The sequence below is a fragment of the Physeter macrocephalus genome, chromosome 3 (assembly GCF_002837175.3).
Source record: "Physeter macrocephalus isolate SW-GA chromosome 3, ASM283717v5, whole genome shotgun sequence".
Lineage (NCBI taxonomy): Eukaryota > Metazoa > Chordata > Mammalia > Artiodactyla > Physeteridae > Physeter > Physeter macrocephalus.
The window spans coordinates 15,806,656-15,833,094 of NC_041216.1; the positions used below are offsets into that span (position 1 = coordinate 15,806,656).

The window sequence follows — 26,439 nt, forward strand, 5'->3', positions numbered from 1 at the left end:
GGGCTTCCCTGGTGGCGCAGTGGTTGCGCGTCCGCCTGCCGATGCAGGGGAACCGGGTTCGCGCCCCGGTCTGGGAGGATCCCACGTGCCGCGGAGCGGCTGGGCCCGTGAGCCATGGCCAATGAGCCTGCGCGCCCGGAGCCTGTGCTCGCATACCACAAAAAAAAAAAAAAAAAAAAAAGAATTACTGTTGTTATTATTACTACGACCAATGATAATGTTTCTGGGGATTAGGTAGGAACTTGGAGCTGCTCCCGTAAGATAAATGAATCCCCTTTTGTCCTCTGGGCAAACCAGTCACCCTTTAGGTCTGAGACTGGATAGAAGACCAAGATGGGGTGTCTAGAATTTCCACAAAAGAGGATAGAGTGGTCTTGGCTCTTTGAAAAGTTTTGGTCAAGAAGTAGCGAGGCAGAGGGTGGGAGTTTGGTGGGGAGGTGAATAAAAAAACCAAGTTACATTTTCCAGAGACAACTATTAATACCACCATAGGCATTAAGATTTCAGATAACTAGTCCCTTTTCTACAGTTTCTTGCTTGTTCTTTTTTTTTTTTTTTAATTGCTAAAGGGCAGTACAGGGAGGAGGTTAGAACTTCCACAGCGTGGGCGGGAATCTCAGCCTGTTTCTCCCTAGCCTCAGGGCCTGCGTCTCTCCTGGGCCCAAGAGACAAAGTGCCAGGGCTCACAGTACTTTCTGGGGCTCACAAAAATGTTCTCATTTCTGTCAAAATCAGAAGACAGGAACTTTTAGGTTGAAGAAAATGTTTTAATACACCAATGCAGTCATTAATATAACTGTTAATATTTTTTAGGGAGGAAGGGGTCCACGAAGGCAAAATTGCGTCCCTGGTAAGCTCTGTGACCACCAGCAAGTGGTCTCTGAACCTTAGCAGGGACCCAAGGAATAATACTACTCACTTCCTGGGCTGCCGTGGGTGTTAAAGGGACTGAGGCATGTGGAGCATTTAGCACTGTGTGGGCACCAGCAAACACAGGCTCTCAGCAAGCAGACGTTAACCATTTATTTGCCTCTGAGACCTGCACGCTAAAACCTTAGGAAACCTGGAGGAGGATTAGGGGATTAGGGACAGCAGCGGAGGAACAAGTTACACAATTGCTTTTCATTTTGCACGACAGACTGAAAGAGATCATCCCCGGTGGAGGAACAGATGGAAGCTTCAAGGCCAGGCCATGTGTGCTGGAGTCTGCCAGAAACCAGACAAACAGCAGGAAAAAGAGCTGAATTTCCAGTGCAGGCCTGAGGCAGGTGTTAGCCTTGGAGAATGAGTGAGTGAATGAATGAATGAATGATGAATGGATTCTGGAGGAATTGAAAAATCCTGAGGCTTGTTGGCCCTAAAAGTTGGCTCGACAGGTCCCAAGACACAAGCTTCTCTGAAGGGGAAGGGAAACTAATATTTATTAAGGGAGCACTGTGGATAGTATCCTCTTTAATACATTGGGAAACTGAGGCTCAGAGAGGCGATGTGGCTTGACCAAGATCCCACAGCTCAAAAGCAGAGGCCTATGTGCCTGCTCTGTGCCCCATCCTCACTGCTGGCTGAGGCTGCCCTGGATGGAGCGAGGTGTGCTGGCAGTCCAGGGTCTGCACGGGTCCTTGAGATGCCAGGAGCTTCTAACACCGTCCCCTCCACCTCCTGAAGCTGCCCAGGATGTACCATAGGATCTGGCAGCCCCACTGAGGGCCCCAACAGCTCAGGAGTATCTGGCCCAGGCAGGAGGCCCCTCACAACAGGCCTGGAAGCTGGCTGAAGAACAGGCCTGTCTTAGAGACTGGCACACCCTCTTTTCCTTCCTTAGGCCAAACTGCAGCCAGCACCCCCAGGAGTTTCAAACCACACGATAGGTTCCAGCCCAGCTGCCACTGGCCCTACCCCTTCAACTCTACCTACACCCAGCCCTGCTCAGGAACCCAGAGACCTGCTGGCAGGCTCTTGCCTTGGCTCAGTCCCCTGCCCCTCTTCCTGCCCGCTCCTGCCCACCGAGGATCTTTCCTTCTGATAAGGAATTACTCTGAAAGAAGGCAAAGAGGGAGGGATCCACCCTGCCAGATCCCAAAGCAAAGAGTGGGATGCCAGAAGCCCAGATGTCAATGACCGCATTAGGAGGCCGGATGGATGGAGATGGGGAACCCAACAGGGCGGTGTGCTTGGCGCTTGGAGGTTGTCCAGGAGAAACAAACACGCCGCTGCTTCTGGGCTGCCTTCAGAGGCTCTCGTATGGCAGCGTGCAGGGGGCATCTTAACACAGGCACTGCTGGCCAGCAGTACTTAGCCTAGTTTAAAGAGGTTCCTATTTTGGATTATTTTTCTCCAATATCAAACATACATCTTTTAAAAAGGAAAGTGAACATACATAATTTGGGGTCTATTTTCATCATATGAGGTGGTTTTTTTTTTAATTAAAAGGGTTTATTGGGCAACTTAAAATCCACTTAACCATTCTTTTTTTAACCTTCCATTCCATTTTACTGGAAGATTGGAAAGTAAAGAGAAATGTTGCAGGATTTACAATTCCCAGAGACTCTCACAGCCCACTGTAGTGACAAAGCACTTGGATTAGGAGACTTGAGGTCTCCCCTAACTCTCCATCGACCGAGTGTATCTCATCCTCTCCGGACCCCAGTTTTCTCACCTTTAAATGGAGGGAGCCCTCTGTTACCTTTAAGGGTCTCTGTAGCTCCTACCTTCTGTGACCCTGAGTCACAGAATGGATGGGGATCAGCTTGGATGTTGCTTTCCTCCTCTCAAAGCCCCGGGGGTCTCCGGGGGGGGCTGATTGTCAAGGGCAGCAGCGCAGTGCCTAGGCCTCCCCATGAGGTGTAAATGTCTACTAGTAGTGGATTCTTTCCTGAGAAAAGACGCTGATGGTGGCAGGAGAGAGGGTGGAGGCACAGAACATGTGACAGGGGGACGCACCCTTCAAGCTGTGAGGTAGGGACTGGACAGGGGAAAAAGAACTCGTGGTGCTTACATCAGTTCTGTCAGGAGGTGCTCTCCTCTCTCAATGCCAAGAGCCCCAGTCCTCAGCCCAGGTTTGTGCATTCCACAGACATTCACTGAATGCCTACCAAGTGCCGGACACTGTCGTAGGTGGGGATACAGTAAGGAAGGTGGCAGGCTTGCTCCCTGTCCCCATAGAGTTTACAGTTGGTGGGAAACACAGACATTAAATGATTATGAGCAATTATGGAAAGTGCTAAAAGGAGAAGCTTTGAACTTGGCTCTTTTGAGGGATACAGTGCCTCCCATCTCCTCTTGATGTGCTCCCCCAAATCTCTCACCTCCACTTCAGATCTTTGCTTCTCACGGACTCCTAGTCACCACAGGGAGATGGAAACCCAATGAGGCTGCCTGCCAGGACGTCAGACAGGCTGAAGGTCCCTAACTTTGCTAAGAGTGGCTCCACCTCAAGGACATAGCTCCCTCTCAGCCTGAGGCATCAGTGGCCACCGTCCACAGGGGTGATAAGGGGTGTGCGAACCAGCCACGGGGATAAGCTTTGAATCCACTGCAGCAGATTCCCCCAGAGACCCAACACGTTCCCCTAGCCCAACTCACTGTGAGCCTGGCTCAGCACACACACAGTAGTTGGTCCGCCTGGCACCACACTGCCCCCTTCAGCTACCTCACCACCAGCCAGGAGACAGCAGGACAAGGTGAGGAATGTCCCACCCCCATGAAGGGGCCATGGGAGCCTCTTTCCCTTTTCATCTTCCGTTCCCATCAGGCACCCACAGTCCTTAGCTGTGTCTTCCCCCCCACCCCCGGCCCCCCGCCTACCCTTATCCCTGTAATTTGGAGGTGGACACTTAGAGGATATGAGAAAGGTATCTGACCTACCTAGAGTTCCAGCTCCTTCATCTACTCCCATGTGGCTTCCGGGGCTCAGGATTCCAGGATTTTGTGTGCCCTCCCTACCTCTGTGCTCTGGATGAGCTTGTCATGCTACTCCCCTGCCCCCCATAAGAGGGGGTGCCCCAAATCTGTTACTCTGGGCTTATCTTAATCTGTTACACTGCTCCATCCACCTAAACAACCGTCTCCTACATCATTCCATCTGTTAGGATCCGATCATCTCTAAATTCACTGCTATTTATTGACTACTTACCACATGCCAACTGTTGTACTACATACTCATTCATTGTTCATTCATTCAACCAATATGTAGTGAGACCTACTATATGCCAGGCACCATATAATGGTGAACCAAATAGACATGGTCCCTGCCCCCAAGAAGCTACAGCCTAGGGTTTCCCTGGTGGCGCAGTGGTTAAGAATCCTCCTGCCAATGCAGGGGACACAGGTTCAAGCCCTGGTCCGGGAAGATCCCACATGCTGCGGCGCAACTAAGCCCACGCACCACAGCTACTGAGCCTGCACTCTAGAGCCCACGAGCCACAACTACTGAGCCCACGTGCCACAAGTACTGAAGCCCGCGCGCCTAGAGCCCGTGCTCCGCAACAGAGAAGCCACGGCAACAAAGAGTAGCCCCCACTCTCAGCAACTAGAGAAAACCCGCGTGCAGCAACGAAGACCCAGTACAGCCAAAAATTAAATAAATGAATAAATAAATTTATGTATTAAAAAAAAAGAAGCTACAGTCTAGTGGAAATTAACAGTTTATATTTATGGAGTGCCTATAATATACAGAGCTTGTACTAAGCACTTTATATGGACTACCTGACACTCTGTCAAAGAAACTGTTTCACTTACGGAGCAAAGGGAACTGTAGAGAAATGCAGGGTCCTGCCCATGACTAAGTTATTGGCCACCTAAGGGGCAAGGCAGGGATTCCAATGCCCAGGTTGACTGATTCTAAAGCACCAGCACTATGCTTTCTTCCCCACCCCTACTCAATCCCACCTCCTCCAAGCACCGCTCCAGATCCTCCTCCCAGACTAATGGCTTCCTTGGTCCCTCTAAGCCTGCTCTAGTATTTGACACACCCATGTCCTCCTCCTGCCAGATAGCCAGACCACAGAACGTGTCCCCACCTCTTTCCTTTGGAGCAGCTAGTCCAGTGAGCCACCCGGGAGCTGCTGAGTTTGCTGATCTGAGCTAGAACACTGGTTTCCTCTCACTGCTGTGGGTTTTCATCGCAGATCTTCCTCCTGGAGGGGCCTCCGCACAGGGCTCACCCATTCAGACGCCCATTTCACAGATGAAGCCAACACAGGTCCTGAGTGGTTCAAAATCCCTTTACCTCCTGGCTGGCCGAGTCCGCTCCCTTTTCTTCCGGGGAGTCTCGGACCCTCAGCCGGAGTCTTGGTGAGGGTGGTGGGACAAGTAAACGACCTGCCTGCTGGATGCCCGGAATATCAACCCCCAAACGCAGGCTGGCGCTCGGGGCACTTCTCCGCGAGGGTCGAGCTTGCTTGGCACCCCGGGCACCTGTACGCATGCCCCATCCCCATTTCCAAAACCCGCAAAAGGTGACCGATATCCCTCCCTCCACCCAGGCCACCGCCCACCGCCCTCGCGGGCAGACCCCAGGCACCCCTTCCAACGCAGGTGGGGGTGGGACTGGGAACCCCTCACTCTCCCTCTCCCGTCACCCCTCCGCGGAGCGCGGCAGGTGGACAGCGAGCCGCTGCGCCTGAGCCGGGCCGCCCGTGCCCCCCCACAGACCCGCCGTCCCCGGCGTCTCGCGCCTCCTACCTGCTCGGGGGAGCCCTGCGCGCCGGCCGCCGCCCGCTCCGCCTCCCGCCGGCACCACCGCAGCAGCCCCGGCTCCGGCCGCCCGGGATCCCGCCCCCGGCTCCGCCCCGCCCCGCGCAGGTGATCCCGGGAGGGGCCGACTTGCCCTCTCGGTCCCTCCCTCAAGGGCAGTCCTGGGGGCGCCAGGCTTGGGACACTGGCTGGGCGGCGCCTCGCCGCAGTGTCCTCGCGCTTCTCCTGGCCTGGGTCCTTCTTGAGATCCAGTTCTGGCACCCCCACCCCCACCCCCAGGCGCTCAGCGCACCAAGGCCACGTCTCCCAGGTCAGACTTCTGCCAGGGTAGAAGAGGAGAAGGGGCCTTACAAATAGACCAGGCCGGATGTGAGCTGCAGGGGGTTTGTGTAGCTGTCTTTTTTTTTTTTTTAATTTGTAATATTTATAGCCTTTTCTTTTTTGGCTGCACTGTGTCTTCGTTGCTGTGCGCGGGCTTTCTCTAGTTGCAGTGAGCAGAGGATACTCTTCCCTGCGGTGCTAGGGCTTCTCATTGCGGTGTCTTCTCTTTGTTGCGGAGCACAGGCTCTAGGCACGTGGGCTTCAGTAGTTGCAGCAACCGGGCTCAGTAGTTATGGCTCGTGGGCTCTAGAGCGCAGGCTCAGTAGTTGTGGCGCACAGGCTTAGTTGCTCCGTGGCATGTGGGATCTTCCCGGACCAGGGCTCGAACCCGTGTCCCCTGCATTGGCAGTCGGATTCTTAACCACTGCGCCACCAGGAAAGCCCATTTATAGCCTTTAAAAAAACATTTTTATTTGAGTATAGTTGATTTAAAATGTTGTGTTAGTTTCAGGTGTACAGCAAAGTAAATCAGTTATACATATACGTATATCCACTCCTTTTTTAGATTCTTTTCCCATATAGCCCATTACAGAGTACTGAGTAGAGTTCCCTGTGCTATACAGCAGATTCTTATTAGTTATCTATTTTATATATAGCAGTGTGTATATGTCAATTCCAATCTCCCAATTTATCCCTCTCCCCCCATCCCCTGGTAACCATAAGTTTGTTTTCTACATGTGTGACTCTACTTCTGTTTTGTAAATAACTTCATTTGTACCCCTTTTTTAGATTCCACATAAGCGTTATCATATGATATTTGTCTTTCCGTGTCTGACTTACTTCACTCAGTATGACAGTCTCTAGGTCATCCATGTTGCTGCAAATGGCATTATTTTGTTCTTTTTTATGATGAGTAATATTCCATTGTATATATGTACCACATCTTTATCCATTCCTCTGTTGATGGACATTTAAGTTACTTCCATGGCCTGGCTATTGTAAATAGTGCTACAATGAACATTGGGGTACATGTATCTTTTCAAATTCTGGTTTTCTCCAGGTATATGCGTAGGAGTGGGATTGCTGGGTCATATGGTAGTTCTATTTTTTTTTTAAGCTGTTTTAAAGTTTCATTTTATTTATTTTATTTATTTTTTGTCTGCATTGGGTCTTCATTGCTGCACACCGGCTTTCTCTAGTTGCGCCGAGTCATTGCAGTGCGCGGGCCTCTCATTGCGGTGGCTTCTCTTGTTGCGGAGCACAGGCTCTAGACACTTGGGCTTCAGTAGTTGTGGCTTGCGGGCTCTAGAGCGCAGGCTCAGTAGTTGGGGTGCACGGGCTTAGTTGCTCCGCAGCATGTGGGATCTTCCCGGCCCAGGGATCGAGCCTGTGTCCCCTGCATTGGCAGGCAGATTCTTAACCATTGCACCACCAGGGAAGTCCTATTTAGTTTTTTAAGGAACCTCCATTCTGTTCTCCATAGTGGCTATACCTGTTTAGGTGTCTTTAAAGTGGGATTGTGCTGGGAATTCCCTGCAAGTCCAGTGGTTAGTACTCCACGCTTCCACTGCAGGGGGCATGGGTTCGATCCCTGGTTGGGAGATTAAGATCCCGAAAGCTGCATGGTGAGGCCAAATAAATTAATTAATTAATTAATTAAGTGGGACTGTGCTAATTTGATTGAAGGCTTTGAGGGGGAGGTTGGCATCTAGACAATCACAGAATGTTACACCAAGTTTGCCGGCTAGCAAATGTCAAAAACTCTGCCCTGTAGAATCCGGCAGTTTCCTGCATCAGACTGGTTTACGGCTGGATCCCTGGAGCCCAGCACTCTATCCCGGGCCCACAATGGGCCCTCAATTAATATTTATAAAAAGAGAGAAGAGATCTTAGGGGATCTCCCCGTTTACAAACAGGAAACTGAGGCACAGGAAGCAGAGGTAAGTTGCCCAAAATCACACAGCAAGGGAATGACAGAATCAAGAGTACAGCCAGGTTTCCCCATTGTGTTTTCAAATTATTTCTAGAAAGTGTTTGGTTTGGGGCCTAATACTTTGTCACTGGTGCCTGTGAGATGCTGTCAAAGCCTTGATAACTTCCTCCCAAGTTGGCTGAAAACAGAGAGAGCCCACTGTGTTTTCACAGGCAACTCAGGTGGTGTTTATTAACAAGGATTAAGAAGTGAAATTCTGTGACTCACTATATTGTACACCTGTAACTTATATAATATTGTACATCAACTGTACTTCAATTAAAAAAAGTGTAATTCTGTGATTCTACTTTTTTTTTTTTTTAAGTGAAAGCAGGTTTATTGAGAGAGGTACACATTCCAAAGGCAGAGTGCTGTCCATCTCAGAAGGCGCGAGCAGCCCCAGGGCATGAGTTTGTCTTGGAAAGTGAAGGCAGCCTGTGATTCTACTTCTCACCAAATACATGAGACACGATCCTTGGCTTCAAAGAGCTTCTCTGTGGTGGGAGACGCAGATCTGTCCCCAAAGCAGGGGCTGTGAAGGAAGGCAGAAGGCAGAGAGAGCCCCGTGGGAGATTGCTCTGGTCCTGAGACCCGAGATCTATGAGACCACTTCAAGATACTTCCAGAAGCTCTTGCTGGGTTGTGCATGGGGTCAAGGGCTCTGCAGTCGGATGGTCTCAAGTTCCAATCCTGACTCAATTGCTTACTAATTGAAAGGCAGGAGCAGGTTTTTTTTTTTTTTGTTGTTGTTGTTGTTGTTGTTGTTTTTAACCTCTCTGAGACTCAGTTTCTTTCGGTTGGATGAAGATAGTATACTTCCCTCAGTATAGTTGTGGTGAGAATTAAAAATGCGATAATGCTTATAAAAGTCTAGATAAATGGAAGAATCATTATGCTAAGTGGTAGGGGCTGGGGAGGTAGACACGCCAACACAAAGGGGACCTAGCATCTCTGTTAGGTCTCCCTCTGAGGAATTCAGTGGTCTTCAGCCTTCTGTCATCCATGGCTCTACCCCACCTTCTGCTTTCTCCCTTAACCCAGGCCAACCAAGCCATAGGACACCTGCCATGTCAGAATGGCTTTGCACACACCTGCTGTGAGGGATTCGGGAATGAAACTCTGAAACCAAACAGGACCCCGTAGGGCCTTCCCTGGTACAAGTCCCTCCGTGTCCCCCACTTCTTGTTTGGCCTTCCCTGGGCTCCAAAGAGCAGACTCAAGCAGTTAATGATTAGAAAATAGAGTCAAAGGACTCCTAGTTCCTCCTGAAGGGATATAGATAACAATCTGACACATATCCTTGAGTTGTCCTACAGAAACTAAGACCCCGTCTCACCTGCTGGCGCATGGCGACTGCATGCTGACCACAGGGACATAGACCTCAGACTGCTTGGAACCAGAAGGTTGATGATGTTGACTCTCGATTACCTCACCACCAGCCAATCAGAAGAATGTCCACGAGCTGATCATGTACCCTGCAGCCCTACCCCTAATGCTACTTTTAAAACCCTTGCCTGGGGCTTCCCTGGTGGCGCAGTGGTTGCGCGTCCGCCTGCCGATGCAGGGGAACCGGGTTCGCGCCCCGGTCTGGGAGGATCCCACATGCCGCGGAGCGGCTGGGCCCGTGAGCCATGGCCGCTGGGCCTGCGCGCCCGGAGCCTGTGCTCCGCAACGGGAGAGGCCACAGCAGAGGGAGGCCCGCATACCATAAAACCCTTGCCTGAAGGCCAGGGTAGTTCAGGTCTTTTGAGTACTAGCCGCCCATTCTCCTTGCTTGATGCCCTGCAATAAACACTGTAAACACTGTACTTTCCTTCACCACAACCCAGTAGATTGGCTTTGCTGGTGTCAACTGAGCAGACCCGAGTTCAGTTCGGTAACAACTCTTCCTCTCATCAGCCTCCCCCATAAGGAGCTGACCAGGGTCAGACACACAAACCAAGCTCAGTGAGGCAGAAGCATAAAAAGGCTCTAGGTAACCTTCATCTCTCAGTTTATTTATTCATTAAGTCCTCCTGAATGTTCACTACGGGCCAGGCACTCTGCAAGGTGGGGCAGAGTCAGTGGAGGCCCTGCCCCAGCCAGTAGACCTCACCTTCCAGTGGGGCTGTGAGGACAGCTGATACCCAAGCACAAAAGATGGTAACACAAGAGAAAGACAGTCTGTGAAAAGTTCTACAAAGGAAATAACATGCCGTCTTTGATCATTATCCGTGGGAGGGCAGGGGCTCCTTCAGAAAAGGAGGGAAGGGCAAGGACCATCTGCTGGGAGAAGACAGGTGAGCTGAGATCTAAAGGACAAGCAGGCAGGTGTGGGAGAGGCTGAGGCTGGGGCTGGGGAGCATTCTGGATGGAGGGAAAGCCCATAAGGCCCGTATGGTGGACCAGAGTCGGGGTAGAGGGCAGAGTGGACAGCATGAGGTCAGAATCAGGCAGAGGTCAGATCTTGTGAGGTCTTATAGGTCAGAGTGAGGAGTTCAGATTTCATTTCAAGAACCATGGAAGGGGCTTCCCTGGTGGCGCAGTGGTTGCGCGTCCGCCTGCCGATGCAGGGGAAACGGGTTCGCGTCCCGGTCTGGGAGGTTCCCACATGCCGCGGAGCGGCTGGGCCCGTGAGCCATGGCCGCTGAGCCTGCGCGTCCGGAGCCTGTGCTGGAGAGGCCACAACAGAGGGAGGCCCGCATACCACAAAAACAAACAAACAAACAAACAAAAAAAAGAACCATGGATAAACCATGGGAGGGTTTAAGAAAAGCAATGGCCTGATCTGACCTATGTTTTTAACAGACCACTCTGGGCAATTCCCTGGCAGTCCAGTAGTTAGGACTCTGCACTTTCACTGCTGAGGACGCGGGTTCAATCCCTGGTCAGGGAACTAAGAATCTGCAGGCTGCGCAGTGTGGCCAAAAAAAAATAGACCACTGTGGCTGGCTGAGAAGAACAGATCAAGGGAGCCCAGGCAGGAGGGAGGTGTGGAACAGGGGGTGGCAGTGGAAAAGGAGAGAAGTGATCAGATTTGGGATATATTCTGCAGGACGGGCAGACAGGAATTGCCGATGGAGAGGCAGGTTCAAAGAAGGCCATGTGGTGGTTTGTTTGCTGCCGAGTCAATTCATGCCCTGAGCAGTGGAAGTTCCCATGACCAGAATCCCTGACCCTCCTTCTGCTGAGCTGGATGCGACTCGGAGACCTTCAGGTCACCCCCGGATCTTACATCCACAGAGTGTGAGCCCGGGGAGGTGGGGAAACATGCCCAGGTAAAGGCAGAGGTCCCCTAGCTCCCAGGCAAGAACCTGCCTGACCCACTGGCCTTGATTTATTCCTTGGGCAAACCAGGAACTGGTCATCTAAGGTGCCGCACCGGGCAAACGGATTATCGAGTGATATTGTGCATGAAAAAGCTAGAAATGACCACACTTCCAAGCGATAGAGAATGGCCTAGCCAATTGTGCTTCATAACAGATGCACCAGACATGTAAATACTCAGGTGTTTCCAACTGTGGAGATACATAAGAAATAGGTATTTTGGTCTTCATCCAAGGTTGCTGGCTCACAGCTCCCCACACCCTGTAATTCCTAAGTGATTAGAGCCACAGGGGCATCTTTAATCATAATATTTGGTTTTTATCCTCAGTTCCTAAGATAGCTTCAGAGTGATAAAAGTGAAATGAGTGTCCTCTGTGATTCACAACAAACCCCTTTCAACCACACCTGAGTTTATGTTAACGAGGTGATTTTTGGAAATCCGCTAGGTAACCTAAGGATGGGAGCTAGTTGCCAGACCAGCCAAGTGATTAGAGGGTTGGAACTTTCGGTGCAGCCCTCCCTGAACAACATCCTGAGAGGGGAGAGGGGCTGGAGGTTGAATCAATCATCAATGGCCAAGACTTAATCAATCGTGCCCTATATAAGGAAGCCTCCAATCAATCGTGCCCTATATAAGGAAGCCTCCATAAAAAACCCAAAAGGGTAGGGTTCACAGAGCCTCCCGGTTGGCAAATAAGGATACATCCATGTGCTGGGAGGGTGGCACAGAAGCTTCTGTGGTCAGGACCCTTCTGGACCTCGTGCTATGCATCTCTTCATATGGCTGTTCATTCGTATCCTTTACTATCCTTTGTAATAAGCCAGTAATCGAGTAAGTAAACTGTTTTCCTGAGTTCTGTGAGCCACTCTAACAGATTAATCAAGCCCAAGGAGGGGGTCACGGGAACCTCTGATTTATACCAGGTCGTCAAAAGCACAGGTAATAACCTGAACCTTTGATTGGCATCTGAAGTGAGGGTCAGTCTTGTAGGACTGAGCCCTTAGCCTGGGGGATCTGATGCTGTCTCCAGGAACGTGGAGTCCGAATTGAGTTACATTGTAGGACACCCAGCTGGTGTCGCAGAATTGCTTGAGAAGACCACCCCACTCCTCCATGCCCCCCACCCCGCCACACGTGGTGGCCAGAAGTGTCGGAAGTAAAGCAGGGTGTTGAGAGTAGAGGAGACACAAGATTACGCTTTCACCTAAGAGTGTATAAATAGAAAATGAAAACAGCAAGCGCAAACTCTGACAACTATATAAAATGTATGTCCATATACTGATTAAGATTTGAAGGGAATTTGGTGGAATGTAAATGAAGCGTGGGGATTTTCCGTGTTCTTTTTTTTCTGTAGAGACGATGATATTTATGTAAAACAGTTTTATAAGTCAATGAAAATGGCTTATAGAATTACCCAACAAACCACCCCTGTTTCAGACGTACCATATGGATGCTTAGGCGCCAGGAGGTTTAAAAATAACAAAAAACTGCTCTTTCCACGTAGAAAATACTCAGATGCACCAAGCTAACCTTCCCTTTCTTGTTAGCAGAGGGTGTTGCTGCAAACCAGCCTTTGAGCCCCCGGGTTTTCATCTCCCGGCCGGGACCGTGTAGTTTCTCACCTCTGCCCTCAAAGCCTTAATCTGCTATTCATGACTGATTAAGATTTGAAGGGAATTTGGTGGAATGTAAATGAAGCGTGGGGATTTTCCGTGTTCTTTTTTTTTCTGTAGAGACGATGATATTTATGTAAAACAGTTTTATAAGTCAATGAAAATGGCTTATAGAATTACCCAACAAACCACCCCTGTTTCAGACGTACCATATGGATGCTTAGGCGCCAGGAGGTTTAAAAATAACAAAAAACTGCTCTTTCCACGTAGAAAATACTCAGATGCACCAAGCTAACCTTCCCTTTCTTGTTAGCAGAGGGTGTTGCTGCAAACCAGCCTTTGAGCCCCCGGGTTTTCATCTCCCGGCCGGGACCGTGTAGTTTCTCACCTCTGCCCTCAAAGCCTTAATCTGCTATTCATGGCTTTTGAGATGGTTGCTGGGGAAACAAGACAAATGTCATGTAGGGTTAGAAGGCAATTTCAGGGGGAGACGAAGCACAGAGAATCATGAATCCAGAGACATACAAGCCCACACTGATTCATCCAGGAAAAAAGAGGAAGCAGACATACCCAGGCCAGTCGATTCTGAAATCAGTTCCTTGCCAAGGGGATGGAGGGAGCAGCAAAGGGCAAAAGGCTCAGAAGCCATGGTTCTTAATTAGCTACAGAACACACCATGTGATTTTTAATGGACTGCTACCCAGATAACTGTGCACCCTGTGGTACCCAGAGATGTGATCCACAAGCCGAGCAGCGGTCCTGCATTCAGGTTAATTCCCATTTCAGCTGCGAGAAAATCTGGGTGATGGAGGGTGAAGACAGGAGAGAGTGACGAAGGCTGAGCCAGGCTTCTGTAACCCCCAGCAAGCCACCTGGTCTCTTGGGGCCTTTGTTTTCTCAACTGTAAAATGGCAGATTGGACTGTTTTGTTCCTGAGGCCTCTTCCAGTGAGTTTGACTGTCATGACTGCCCCTTTAAATAGGCAGCCCAGGTCATTACCTGGCAGCTTCCTCATTTTTATGCTACATTTTTAGGAAACCCATGATGCAATTTCACTGGTTGCAAGGGAAAAACTTCTGTTCACAAAATGAAAATGAGAGGCTGTAAATTAAGTTAAGCCCTTTGGCCACCAGCAGAAGCTGCCCTTCCTCACCCTGGCAAGGAAAATGTGCTTTTATCTGGGATTCTAGGAGCAACTCCTGGCAGCAGTCAGTCCATTTGCAGCTATCTCTGCTGCTGGATTCGCTCTCCCCTGGTACCTCCTGGGTCCACCCTAATATCACAGTCACCCTAGGAAACCCAGAGCAGGAGTAGAAAGAACACACACACACACACACACACACACACACACACACACACACACACACACAGAAGCTACTCTATTTACTTGCTGTATGACCTCAGGCAGATCTCCTAACCTCTCTGGGCTTTAGTTTACTCTTCCATGATTCATTCGTTCGTTCATTCATTGAAAGAATATATACTGAGTCCTTGCTATGTACCAGCAATGAACAAAAGAGACAATAATCCCTGTCCTGATGAAGCTGACATTCTGAGATGAGGGGAAAACAATAAAAATAAATAAGCCAGTGATACGGCATGTCGGAAGGTGGTAAGTGATCTGGAGAAAAATAAAAAGGAGTTGGAATAGTGATGTCTGCCTACTGCCTACCCCTAAGGGTTGTGATGAGGATTGAATAAGCTGATGCTCATAAAATTACTTCCTCAAACAGTAATGGGCTGTGCAAATATAAAGAATAATTATAATATATAAATGAACATTTTGCTCAATTAAAGCATTTACAGAGATCCTAAAGGCCCAGAGAATGTGGTGATCCAGGGATGGAGAACCCAAGTCAGCTTGAATCATGGCCTGGGGCTGGAAGGGAACTTGGACATCCGCTAGCCCAGGGATCTGGCTGTCCCTCAGAATCACCCAGGTGCTTTGAAAAACTGCCGAGGTCAAGGTCACACTGCAGATTCCCTTGAACCAGAGTCTCTGGGGGCAGGGCCAGGCATTCACGTTGTTTCTTACAAGCTGCCCTGGTGATGCTATGTGTGATCAGGGTCGAGAGCAGCACCTGACCATAGAGAGGGGGGTGACTTGCCTAAAGGCTGGTACCCAGGCCTGAGATCTTTCCTCTCCCAGGCCCAGTGTCATTGTGTGCCGCTCAGCACCTCATTCCCTTCCATGCTGGGAGCCCCCACGGGGCTGTCACGGTGTCTCGGCCACTCCTCCCACCTTGCTGCAAGCCGGAGTGGCCCTCTTACCTGAAGGCTAAGAAGCTGTGTTACTTCTCAGTGATGGTCAGGCTGTTGATCATTCCAACTTCAATTTCTGTTATGGGCTGAATTGTCCCCCATGCCCCCCACCCCCGACTCACTCCCCCCTCCACCCCCAGAAAATTCCTGTTGGAAGTCCTAACCTCTGATACTTTCGAATATGATTGTATTTGGAGATAGGGCCTTTAAAGAGGTAATTAAAGTAAAATGAAGTCGTATGGTTGGGCCCTAATCCAATGTGATTGGTGACCCTATAAGAAGAGGAGATTAGGACACAGACGCAGAAGGAAGACCATGTGAGGACACAGGAAGAAGACTGCCATCTACAAGCCTAGGAGGGAGGTTCTCAGAAGAAACGGACCCAGATCTTAGATTTCCAGCCTCCAGAACTCTGAGGGAATAAGTATCTGTTCTTTAAGCCACCCAGTCTCTGGTACTTTGTTCTGGCAGCCCTAGCAAACTCAAACCACCTCGTAATTGGTCACATCACGGGGCATCCCGTCCCCTGTGGCACTGGAAGGAGAAAGCGTATTTGATTCCCTTGCAGCCTAAGAACCTTGTGTACACTTCAAGTCTCAAGACTAAGCTCAACTGTCAGTTCCCAGGGAACTTTTATAACCCCAATCGCATGTACCTTCACTTGCTTCTGTTATGGACACAGTGGATGTTATTCTTCCTCTCCGAATAGACCATGAGCTTCTCGGGTCCTGTTCACCTGTGTGTCCTCCACAGCATCAAGCACAATTCTCTAAACTTAACAGATGTCAAGGAAAGTCATGAATGAAGAGAAGAAATACAGTCTTTGGCCAGGGTTTCTTGGATCATCGGGTAAGAGTGAATAATAAAAATTAAAATTATAGTCATGTTTAGGGCGCATGTGTTACATGCATAAGTCATTTGATTGTCTAGACAATTCTATGAAGTAGATACTATTACTTATTGCATTTTACACATGAAGAAACTGAGGCTTGAACAAGTCAGTACAATTTGCCCAAGGTCACCCAGGTCGTCTGGCCCCAGGGCTTTCAGGCTTACCCACCATGAGGTTAGCCCTACAGTAGGAGTTGAACCAGAAAGAGCCTATCTAGTCTGGAGATTAAGATGGTGCTTGACCTTCAGGGACATATGCCCTCCATGCTCAATTTCACTAACGATCCTGATCGGACCATTTGTTTGTCTCTTGCTCCCATCACTGTGGCCATCGCTCTCTGGGCCTGCTGTCCTTTCCAGTCTTACCTGGACTTCTCCCCAGCCCCGTGGGTGGCTTCTGCTCTTCAAACCTGCCCTGCGCTCTGGATCAGAGCCGGCCATTCCTTCCAGAGAGATGCTCTCCTGTCCCTCCCAATCACAAATGGCCTTCCTTCAAGAACCTACAACCTCCATGAAGCCCCTCTAAGCCCCCAGCCAAAGTCTGGCCCCACTTCTTGGGGAGCCCTAGCACTGTGTCTGTCCCCAAACCATCACCTGTGATTCTGTCTTGCACTACAGCTGGCTATTTGCAGACCCATCTCTCCTGTTCTGTTCTGGGCTTTGGAGGCCTGAGTTTATATTTCCCAGAGCATTTAGGTTTTTGTTTTGTTTTGGTTTGGTTTTTTTAGCCATGCCGTGAGGTGTGCAGCATGTGGGATCTTAGTTCCCGGACCGGGGATCGAACCCGTGCCCCCTGCACTGGAAGCACGGAGTCTTAACCACTAGACCACCAGGGAAATCCCTCCCAGAGCATTTAATGTTAAACAGATTTTTAAAAATGTGTTGGTTTGCAAAATGAACTCATTTGCCTTACAGCACCCTCTCCTTTGAATGGACTTGGCCTTTCCCAACTGTGGACAGGGTAGGGAGAGGCAGCCAGCAGGGGATTGACAGAAGACGCTGGTAGGGCTACAGGATATCCAGGACCAATCCCAAGAGTTGCCGATGGCTTCTCGTTTTGCCTGGAACTGCTCTGCCTTGGGATGGAAAAGCAAAACACTCCAGTGAGAGGAAACCATTTTGGGATTTACTTATCAGGCACCCAGAGGAATTAGGCGGGAAGGATCCAGTCATCCAGGAGTGCTAAAGATCACAGAATCCTGGCTGCCCACAGGTCTGGACATTGTGGAATTTTCTAGAAAGACTGGTGTCCCCGGGGGGGTCTGCTCCCAGGATGGGCAGATTAGAGAATTTTTCAGGTTGAGCCTCATCCTTCTTCTCTCTGTCCCTCTCTACAAGGTGAACTGAGTGGGGCACAGCACAGGGGAAGCATGTCTGCAACAGCCTACGTGGGTCAAATGACAATGTCCTCTACTCCTGTGGCATTTGTCCAGCTCACACAGCTCATTCACTCTGCTGAAGCGAGAGTCTGGAGATTCAGCAGGTCAGGTCAAGTTTGGGCACCTCTGACACTGGCCAGCTGCACTTGCCAAGTATTTTTTCACTCCTTGGTCACTTATTCTTACGGTTAACCTGTGAGGCAGGAAAGATCATTACCCCTGTTTTACACACAAGAAAAAGGGCCACAAAATGATGTGGCCAAGATGCCAGGAAGGCAAAACTTGAAGCACAGCAACTTAACTCTGAATCCCAATTTCTTTCCAGATTTTAAGCACACAAATCCTCCAGCCTGCTTCTCCTCCACCCCCTAACTGGCATCCCATTAAATACCATCAGACGGAGTTTAAGGGGAGCCGGTTATTCTTCTAGGTGTCTCCTTAGACTGCGTCACCTAGTCCAGCTCTTCCCACTGCACAGATGAGAAAGGGACTTGCTTATGGTCACCTGGGGAGCCAGGAGGAGTCCAGGTTAGAACCTGGGCTTTCAACTGGCTCTTTCCTACACAGGTGTCAAGTGTAAAAACCCATGACCAATGAAACCAGAGCCTGTTTCAGAGAAAAATCTTTTCACAAATTGGGGCAGGTAGTGAGTGACGATACAACAGGACAGCTACTGGGATCCCAGGGAAGCAGCCAGCTTTGAGAAGCCGGTGGCAGTGCCCCAAGTATAACACTGGTCAAACAGGAAATGTACCAAAATTTGTTTTCAAAACCATGCCCTTTGCTGTTTGTCAAATGCAAAACACAGAAGAGTTTATAATGGCCAAGTTCAGAGGCCATGGCACAAAATCAAAGTAATTCCCAAACCATTTAGCACACTGCTGATGGAACCACCTTCCAACAGCCAGCTCACCATTGCTTTTAGGATCAAGGACAGTCATTAGGTCAGCATTCAGGGCCTGCCTTAGTTGTCCTTAGCTCATCTCTCCAGCATTACCTTCTACTATGCACCTATTTATACCCAACCCTTCAACCAACTACACTTGCTCCCCCAAATGCTGAACACTATCTTTAGGCTTTTGTTTCCTCTCTCCTGATAGCCATTCCTTCCAACCCCACTTTGTGAAAGTCCTGCTTCTCCTGAAAGCTCTGGTTCATTTTATTGCTCTTTTTTCTAGCTTCTTGAGTTGAATGTGTTGTTTATTTAGACTTAATTCTTTTTGTTTTCTAATACATGGACTTAAGGCTACTATGCATTTTCTTCTGAATACAACCATGGCCACATCCCAAATGTCTTAGTAGGGACCACTCTCACTGTTCATTTCCAAAAACAGTTTTGTTTTCCTCTTAACTAAAGAACCATTTAGAGGGGTAGTTTTGTATTTCCAAGTGGTTAGATTGGTTTTTCTATGCTTTCATGGTTAATTTTGAATTTTATTATATTATGGTCAATGAATGTGGCACATGGGTGCTGTAAGACTGAATATTTGTGTCTCCCCTCCCCCACAAATTCATATGTAGAAATCTAATCCCTAAAGTGATATCATCTGGAGGTGGAGCCTTTGGGAAGTGACTAGGTCATGAGGGTGGAGCTCTCATGAATGGGATTGGTGCCTTATATACATATATATGTATATATATGATATATGAAATATAAATATATATTATATATTTTATAAATATATATTACATACATTTTACAAATATATATTATATATTTTACAAATATATTATATACATTTTACAAATATATATTATATATATATATTTTTTTTACAAATATATATATTATATATATATATATTTGGCCACACCACATGGCATGTGGGATCTTAGTTCCCTGACCAGGGATGGAACCCGTGCCCCTGCATTGAAAGCACAGAGTCTTAACCACTGGACCACCAGGGAAGTCCTCTCATGCCTTTATAAATGAGTGCCCAGAGAGATCCCTTGCCCCTCCCACCGTGTGAGGACCCAGTGAAAAGACAGAAGTCTATGAATCAGGAAGCAGCCTCTCATCAGACACTGAATCTGCTGGTGACTCGATCTTGGACTTAGCCTCCAGAACTGTGAGAAATAAATTTCTGTTGTTTATAAGCCATCCAGTCTATGGTATTTTGTTATAGCAGCCCGAATAAATTAAGACAATGAGATTTCTGCTTTTTGTGATTTGTTGAAAATTTCCTTGTGGACTAATACTTGATAATCATTAGTGATATTAGATATATGCTTGAAAAGAATGTGCTTTTTGGTGTACAAAGTTATATATAAAGATACACACATAATCTATGTATTTATATAATCTATCACATAATTATGTATCATGATACTAGATTATATTATTATACAAGGTATATTTTGTGTAATGCAATATATATTTATGTTACATATAATATGTAATTAAGCTGTTTAATTTTTATTTAACATTTTGTTATCTATATTTCTTTTTTGTCTACCATATATCTTATGATATATATTAAAATCTTCCCTTCCTGTTCATATACCATCTCCTCTGTGAACTTCTTCCGAATGCCCCAGGCAGGCTATTTCAAAGCTGACTGCTGTCTCTGAGATGAGCCCATTTTTAGACAGGTTGATGGTACCCAAAGCATGACTTTGTCCTCCTGTGTCCCTTTTCCTCCAAGCCTGGAGTGCCATTCCTCTCTCCTCTTTATCCTATGTGCTCACCTCTTCTCAAGATCCACATTGTGTTCTTCTTTTTCTTTGTGACTTCCCCAGGCACTTCCTTGAGTTTCTGTTGAGCTCAACAACTGTGTTTTTGTCTGTTAAACAGTAATCACACATGCCTGGCTGACCTTCTGGGTTACTGTGAAGACCAAAGGAGATAACGACTGTGAAAATGCTTTGAAAACTCTCAGGTACAAATGTCAATTAATTATAATAATTAGACCCATAATGATTGGAACACAAAACATCGTGACTGTGTTATGGCCCAGTGTGGAATCTGTTGTGGGGCAATATTGTCCGGAACTATTAACAGCAATTGAGGGAGGCCTGCCAATCAAGGATGAGGCTTGCTTAAGGAAATAAAGTAAAGCATCCTATGAGCTCTTTTTACACAACTGATTATGGAATGGCATTTTGAGGTCAGACGCTGCTCTTAGAAATACGCTTGGGGGCTTCCCTGGTGGCGCAGTGGTTGAGAATCTGCCTGCTAATGCAGGGGACACGGGTTCGAGCCCTGGTCTGGGAAGATCCCACATGCCGCAGAGTAACTAGGCCCGTGAGCCACAACTACTGAGCCTGCGCGTCTGGAGCCTGTGCTCCGCAACGAGAGGCCGCGAGAGTGAGTGGCCCCCGCTTGCCACAACTAGAGAAAACCCTCGCACAGAAACGAAGACCCAACACAGCCAAAAATATAAATAAATAAATTTTTTTTTTTTTTTTTTTAAGTACCATCCCATCACTTTAAAAAAAAAAAAAAGAAATACGCTTGGGAAGAATGTGGTCAAAGTTTTGCTTCTCTTCTGTAAAACTTGGTGGCTCTTTGTTTAGATTTCAAAGATGTTATTTTCCCAGTGGGTATCTTTAATGCTTCTGTACTGTAAGGAAATATAAAGCCTTCAAGGAAAAGTCTTTTTCTTCTGACTTAAGAGGCAGAGAGAATAATCCTCTGCATGTAAAGAAGTTGACCTGATTTTTCTCTTCCTACCAGGGCAGCCACCAAATACTCAATAATGTTATTACTTATTACTTATTTAGAGCATATTAGATACCAGAACACTGCTAGTGTTACTGAGTCCAAGCTCGCTGCACAACAGGCCAATAAATTGGGAGGCGAGGTGTTGAGGCAAGGAATACGACTTTATTTGGAAAGCCAGCAGACCAAGAAGATGGTGGACTAGTGTCCCCAAGAAAACCATCTTATGGGGTCTGGATGCCAGTTTCCTTTATAGAATCAGAGAGGGAAGGAAAGTAAAAACGCAGAATAGAGACAGAGAGGCAGGGGAGGAAGGAAAGTAAAAAGGGCCATCAGTCTTGCAAAACATCTCCTGGAATGGCCAGCCTGGGGGGAGGGGATGTGTTAAATGTGTTAATTTCTTCTTTCTGGCAGCCATTCACAGGTGGGTAAGGTTCCCTGAGGTAGGCCATTGTGCATTATAATAACAAAAGCAACGAAAAGCAAAGGCTAAAGTCAAAGAAACATATCCAACATGGAGTCAAAATTGACTCTTCCCTGTTACATTAGATGATCTACAAGTGTTTTTGAAATCGTGCACCTCAGATTGGGACTTGAACCCACGCGGCCGGGACTCGAACCCGGCCAAAACCCACAGTCTTCCAACTGAGATCACACGCCTGGTTTCAGGACTTAATGAAGCTCAGGTTCTTGATGTCTCATCACAGAATGAATTCAGTGAGAGACAAAGTGATAGGTAAGAAGTGGATTTATTTAGAGAGAAACACACTCCACAGTGTGGGCCATCTCAGGAGGTGAGAAAGGTACCAGGGCATGGGGTTGTCAGTTTTTATAGGAGTGGGTAATTTCATAGGCTAATGAGTGGGAGGAGTATTCCAGCTATTTTAGAAAGGGGCGGGGATTTCCAGGAATTGGGCCACCACCCACTTTTTGATCCTTCTGGCCTGTCTTGGAACTGTCGTGGCGCCTGTGGGTGTGTCATTTAGCTTCCTGATGTGAGCGTGTATACCGAGGCTCAAGGTCTAGTGGAAGTCGACTTGTCCGCCACCTTGGACCCATTTGGTTCTGATCAGTTTATGTCATGTCCTTGGGCTATGTCTTTCTTTCAAAGGTTGTGCCCTGCCTCCTTCCCTCCTGTTTCATTATCATTAACCCTTACTGCAGTATTTTATTATTCCCATTTTGCAGGTGAGGAAACTAAGTTTTACAGAGGTTAGGATTAGGAGTCTTGCCCTAAGTTGCACAGTGGTGAATCAGCATCTGAGCCCAGGTCTGACTCCAAAACCTGGGTCCTACGATCCCCTGCAGAGATCCTCACCACCTGGACTCCATCAGAAGGCTCCTACCTGGGCTCCTTGCCTCCTCCTTACTTCAGGGTATCCCACCCACTTCCGCCAGATCAACTCTCCTGCAGCCCCACCTTGAACAATTCTCCTTCACTTCCACCCTTCCTGAAAACCTTACTCAGGGTGAAGTCCAAATCCTTCGCAAATCAGACTTCGACCCCCACATCCCCAGGCTTGTTTCCCTTATTGTACAAAGTCCAGGCCAGGCCAATTCAGTGACTCTGCTTTTTGCTGCTCCTTTGCTTAGGTCTTCCTCTTCTCTGCAGGATCTTTCCTCTTTTTCTCTACTTACGTGAGGCTTATTCTTTCTTCACAGCCTAACTCATCCTTTCTCTCTCATGAGGACTTTCTTGCTGAGTTCACATCTCAGTGATCTCTCCACCCTCAGAATTTCCATGGCATCCATCCATCCATCCATCCATCATCCATCCATCCATTCATCCAGAGCTGACTGATCTGAGGCACCGTATAGGCACTAAGGATAGAGACATAGTCCTGACTACAAAATTATGAGCAGGTAATTACAATCCAATTCAACAGCACTTGCCAATTTCAAGTGATGTCAGTGTACCAAGCACCATGGAAATGTGGTGATGAATGAGAGAAACATGATTCCTGTCCCAGTCGAGCTCACAGCCTGGTGGGGGAGAACTCCAGTGCGATTAAATGGGAGGGGCCCTAACCTGGACTTCTGCGGATGGTCAAGGAAGGCTTTGAGAACCAGAGAGCATATCATCTAGCTCTGCCTGGATGGTTTTAGAAAATTTCTCAGAGTCAGAGTCGACAGCATTTAATCTGGGAACTAAATGTACCCAGAGAGAAAGAAAAACATAAGTGGATGGTTGAGTCAGTCCTTTAGTATCATTTAGGTAGCCACCCAAGTCTTTGAGCAATTAAAAACAGCTGTCCTTGTTTTACAAATCTTGTCTTTACAGGACCAGAGGTGTGGCTTCAGAAACAATTCAAAGCCCATCCATTTTTTTTTTAAACTACTCCCCAAACCTCCCCTATTTATCTTAAGAGGCTTGTACGTATTGACGATGGCAGACTCAGACTTGAGGATCCACCCATGGAACAGAATGGAGACCCAGAAAGATATGCCCAAGCCCATATGTTTGGCAAAAGTGCAAAAGCAAAAAGATGGCCTCTCCTTCCAGTGGGAGGAGGGCCATCGGACATATGCAGGCAAAACACCTAAACAAGCAAGCAAGCCAGCCAGCAAACAACAAACCAAAAACCCCTTGACCTAAACTTCATACCTCAGACAAACAGGAACCCCAAATGGATCATGTACCTCCATGTCCTCATTTGTCACACCACCTACAAAAATAAACTCCTCATGGATCAAAGACATGGAGCTTGCATTTCTCTCCCTGTGCCTTTGAGATGTAAATGTTCTACCTGGTCTTCTCTAGGAACTCTTTTCAAGCCAACTCTTTATTTATTTATTTTTAAAATTTTATTTATTTTTGCTGCATTGGGTCTTCATTGCTGCACGCAGGCTTTCTCTAGTTGCGGCAAGCAGGGGCTACTCTTCGTTGCAGTGTGCAGGCTTCTCATTGCAGTGGCTTCTCTTGTTGCAGAGCATGGGCTCTAGGCATGTGGGCTTCAGTAGTTGTGGCGTGCGGGCTCAGTAGTTGTGGCTTGCGGGCTCTAGAGCGCAGGCTCGGTAGTTGTGGCGCACGGGCTTAGATGCTCTGCGGCATGTGGGATCTTCCAGGACCAGGGATTAAACCTGTGTCCCCTGCATTGGCAGGTGGATTCTTAACCACTGTGCCACCACGGAAGTCCCCAGGCCATTTATTTAAAAATGCAAATTTCAGGAAGGTAACTTATCAAAAGAAAAAAAACCGAAAGGGGTAAAGGTCATTTGGAGCTTGACTTGTCAAGGAGAAATGCAAATCTTAAGTCTTCTCCACAAATATCAGTAAAAAGGGCTTTAGCCATCTGAACACATGACCTTGATTTATTCCATCTGCCAGAAATCCAATTTGAATCAAACCTCTTTTGTAACTTGTGGGGTTTATGTTATTGTACCTGATTCATAGCTGAAGTTTTGGAACGGGAACTATGGGTTCTCTGTTTGTGTCTGTTGGTATATGTCTTGTAGATGTGATGTTTTCTACCTTTGGATGGCATTGCCAGAATTAATTTGTAAAAGTGTTTCATTTAATTGGTTTAAAGAAAATTAAGGGCTTATATAAATTATCAGAAATATAATAGAAACTAACCCAAATGAATTTCAGGTTCATGTGATTTCGGAAAATATTTGGTATTAAACCTAGTTTAAGTTTCTTGGTTTAATTAATACAGGTATGTCTTTAGAGTTATATATGACTACAGTTCTAAATATAAAACAATTTCTGTAGAAATAGCTGCATCTGGAAAACTACCAAACTGCTTCTAGAAAGTTCCTCCTGATGTATAGAGTTGGCTTTTGTTAAACTTATTCTATGGGGAGTGGATGTCACCTTTTCCAGGACACACATGTGTTAACTCAGCCACATGTGGATTCACTTAAGTAAGCACACACTGAGAATATATGAGGGGCAAGGAACTAAGTTTGGTGCTATGAGAGACACAAGATTACTATGTCCTCTGCTTTCGAGGAGTTGGTATCTAGACATAACAACTCTTTTTATATGTGCAGCACTTTGCAATTTATAAAATTTCTGCATATGCATCATCTCACTTGAGTCTAACAACAGCTTGAGATATGGGGCAGATGTTGCGTCTGCATTTTACACATCAGGAAACAGACTTAGGCAAAGGCACACATTCAAGGTCACATGAATGCAGTAGATGTGATCGGGATACTACATTTTAAAAAATATTAATATGCTTTTCTCCTTTATATTTCCTTACCTGACTTCCCCCTGTTCTGCCAGGTTACCTGTGTTTTCTGAATGCTTTATCACCACGGTGATACTTCCACTGTGGGTGATATGTGAGGACAGTTTTCCTGTCCTAAACTGGTTACATGAAAGCCACATTTTTAAAGATTTCCCTCCAGTGAAAATTATTTTTGTTGGAGTGGTTTTTATTTTTACTTTTCTTAACTACATTCTTTTTTTTTTCAGCACACCACCATCCCCTCCCCACCAAGGTTTTCCCCCATTGGTGTCCATACGTTTGTTCTCTACATCTGTGTCTCAACTTCTTCCCTGCAAACTGGTTCATCTGTACCATTTTTCTAGGTTCCATATACATGCGTTAATATCCGATATTTGTTTTTCTCTTTCTGACTTATTTCACTCTGTATGACAGTCCCTAGATCCATCCACGTCTCAACAAATGACCCAATTTCGTTCCTTTTTATGGCTGAGTAATATTCCACTGTATATATATGTACCACATCTTCTTTATCCATTCGTCTGTCAATGGGCATTTAGGTTGCATGACCTGGCTGTTGTAAATAGTGTTGCAATGAACATTGGGGTGCACGTGTCTTTTTGAATTACGGTTTTCTCAGGGTATATGCCCAGTAGTGGGATTGCTGGGTCATATGGTAGTTCTATTTTTAGTTTTTTAAGGAACCTCCATACTGTTCTCCATTCAACCTTCATTTTAAATGGTTAAATAACTTCAGTCTCACAGCTCTCAATATCAGACACTCACTGTTGACCCCCAAACTTCTATCTCCAGCCCAGACCTCCCTCCTGTACTGCAGACACTGGACACCTCAGATGTCTTAAAGACCCTTGGAATTCACATCTAAACCAGGTTCCTTATATTTCACCCCAAACCTGATCCTCTTAGTCTCCCCATCACAGTAAATGTCAACTCTATCCTTCCAGTTTTGTCACTCAGTTCAAAACTTTGGGGTCATCCTTTATTCCTCTGTTTTACTCTTTTCCTATTCAGTCTGCCCACAAATTTCTTAGCTCTGCCTATAAAATATACCCAGAATTCAACTGCTTCTCACCAGGGTTGTTTCTTTAATATTGAGCTGCATGAGCTGTTTATATATTTTGGAGATTAATCCTTTGTCCG

At 47.1% G+C, this 26,439-nt stretch overlaps 1 protein-coding gene across 4 annotated transcripts in view; it reads right to left on the minus strand.

Annotated features, from left to right (window-relative positions):
• Positions 1-5,782, minus strand: part of NCMAP (non-compact myelin associated protein) — a 49,530-nt gene extending 43,748 nt beyond the window's left edge. For 2 of the 4 annotated variants that reach the window (XM_028484678.2, XM_028484671.2), the window contains exons 1-2: positions 5,683-5,750; positions 5,019-5,203 (exon numbers count right to left, since the gene is read on the minus strand). The gene's annotated coding sequence lies outside the window, so the exon portion shown is untranslated. Of the gene's footprint in view, positions 1-5,018; positions 5,204-5,682 lie in introns of all 4 variants that reach the window. The other 2 variants (XM_028484674.2, XM_028484690.2) reach the window with 2 other exon arrangements.
• Between the last annotated feature and the right edge of the window lie 20,657 nt (positions 5,783-26,439).